Raw genomic sequence first — 2,500 nt, 5'->3', positions numbered from 1 at the left:
TATTTTTCAAATCATCGTTATCGGGTACGGAAGATCCAACACTTGACTCTTTGTCGGCGTAAGGAATTTTGCTATAGGACGCGTCTACTTTATCAAGCTTACCTGACTGGTAATGATTCACCAACCAGGCGCTTAACGTCCACAGTAGATAGGGACAGACTAGTCTGAGTCTGGCCGCACCGAAGTGGGCTCAGACGTGTGGCCTCACCCTTTCGGGTATACACAACAATATTCCCTCCACTTTCGAGCCCTTCGAAAGTACTGCCACTAAGAGGCCATCTCCATTTAGGCATGGCACCGGGCCCACCCAGCCCGGTGGGGCTTCCACGCCACCCTTGGCGCCCATGTTATCAGGACTACTCCTGAAACGTTGAATGGGTTATCGTCGAGGCCACTTTCGCGAACCTCTACAACACATCATTACTACCAATGGCATCCGTTACCCAGATGTCTGGGGTTGGGTAGCTCCGTTGGCAGTTTTAAGGGTAAGAGTCGTGTTGTCTGCATCACGGACTCGTCTCGGATACGTGGGCTCACGGTTAGGGAAACCGGCCCGACACCTCAAACGACGGCCGTGCTCTTACCCTGTCACGCTATGCGTACCCATGTTAGCGGGACTCCTCCCGCATCGTTTAATGGGTCTACGTCGAGGGCACTTTGGTGACACCTCTACCACGCGATTCTGCTAATAGCGGCATCCGTTGCCCGGGGATCCGGGATTGGGCAGCACTGCTGTTAGCTTTTTAGGGATGGCGGCGCATGGTAAACCGGGTCTCGTCTCGGATACTAGGTCTAGGACCCGACACCTCAAGCGACGGCCCAGTCTCGCCAACCCTGGGATCGAGTCGAAACTCTACCACACTCTCCCACTGCCGGCGGTTGCACTTTACCCAGGTTCCTGGGATCGCGCAACATCACACGCGGCAGCTTTTGGTCACCAGGCGTGTGGTCTAGCTGGTGGCCTGGATCTTTTTCCGACACACTCTTACCGATTTTAAGCATTTATCGTACCCATGTCGACAGGTCTTTTCCCGTCACGTTTGATGGGTATCCGTCGAGGTCGCTTCTGCGATACCTCTACCACACAAGTTCTGCTAACCACTGGCATCCGTTACCCAGGGGCCTGGGATTGGGCAGCCTAGCTGGCGCTTTCTGGGGCAAGGCGGCGTGTGGTTAAGGGATCTCGTCTCGGATACTAGGCCTAGCCCGACACCTCAAGCGACGGCCCCTTCTCGCCTACCCTGATCGGAAATTGAAACTTTATCCTTCCCATGTCGACTGGATTCCTTCAGTCACGTTCGATGGGTTGCCGTTGAGCTCGCCGCTGCGATGGCTCTACCACACAAATTCTGCTTACCACTGGCATCCGTTACCCAGAGGCCTGGGATTGGGCAGCCTAGCTGGCGCTTTCTGGGGCAAGGCGGCGTGTGGTTAAGGGATCTCGTCTCGGATACTAGGTCTAGCCCGACACCTCAAGCGACGGCCCCTTCTCGCCTACCCTGATCGGAAATTGAAACTTTATCCTTCCCATGTCGACTGGATTCCTCCAGTCACGTTCGATGGGTTACCGTCGAGGAGCACTTTCGTGACACCTCTCCCACACCAGTTCTGCTTACCACTGGCATCCGTTACCCAGAAATCTGGGATTGGGTAGCCTAGCTGGCGCTTTCTGGGGTAAGGCGGCGTGTGGTTAAGGGATCTCGTCTCGGATACTAGGTACTTGCTCCCAGTCAAGCCCCGACACCTCAAGCGACGGCCCCTTCTCGCCTACCCTGATCGGAAGATGACACTTTATCCTTCCCATTTCGACAGGACTTCTCCTGTCACGTTTTGATGGGTTTCCGTCGAGGAGCACTTACGCGACACCTCTCCCACGCAATTCTGCATGCCGACTGCGTCCGTTACCCGGGGATCCGGGATTGGGTAGCCCTTCGGCAGCTTTTTAGGGTAAACGGTGCGTGGTCTCCGGGATCTCGTCTCGGATACTAGGTACTTGTTCACCCATCCAAGCCCCGACACCTCAAACGACGGCCCCGTCACGTTTACCCTGGGAGTCGAGCCGAAGCTCTACCACACATATATTCTGCCGGCGGTTGCACTTTGCCCAGATCGGCTAACCTGGGATCGCGCAACTCCACACGACAGTTTTATGGCCAACAGGATTGTGGTCTGCCTGAGGGCCCAAGTAGATAGGGACAGAAGGGAATCTCGTTAATCCATTCATGCGCGTCACTAATTAGATGACGAGGCATTTGGCTACCTTAAGAGAGTCATAGTTACGACCGCACCGGGGGGTCTGGGGGGTCGGTTAGACCCCCCATAAAACCTCGGTGGGTTGGCAGCGGTACCAGCGATCCCATCTCCAATGTTAGGGCGAGAACCGGGGCGCGGCCACGAGGGCGGGGCCCTTACACCAGTTGGCCGGACAATCTCGCCCTTCCAAAATTGCAGCGCCAGTTACGCTGTACTACTCCTCTCATGCCGCGTGAATCCGCGCGCG

The 2,500-nt window shown here is 56.0% G+C and overlaps 1 pseudogene; it reads right to left on the bottom strand.

The window, feature by feature from the left end:
• The window catches only part of LOC143306949 (large subunit ribosomal RNA), a 9,116-nt pseudogene that overhangs the window by 3,363 nt on the left and 3,253 nt on the right, over positions 1-2,500 (bottom strand).

Source organism: Osmia lignaria, unplaced genomic scaffold (assembly GCF_051020975.1).
Source record: "Osmia lignaria lignaria isolate PbOS001 unplaced genomic scaffold, iyOsmLign1 scaffold0041, whole genome shotgun sequence".
Taxonomy (NCBI): Eukaryota; Metazoa; Arthropoda; class Insecta; order Hymenoptera; family Megachilidae; genus Osmia; species Osmia lignaria.
This window is presented reverse-complemented; position numbering and strand designations above follow the sequence as displayed.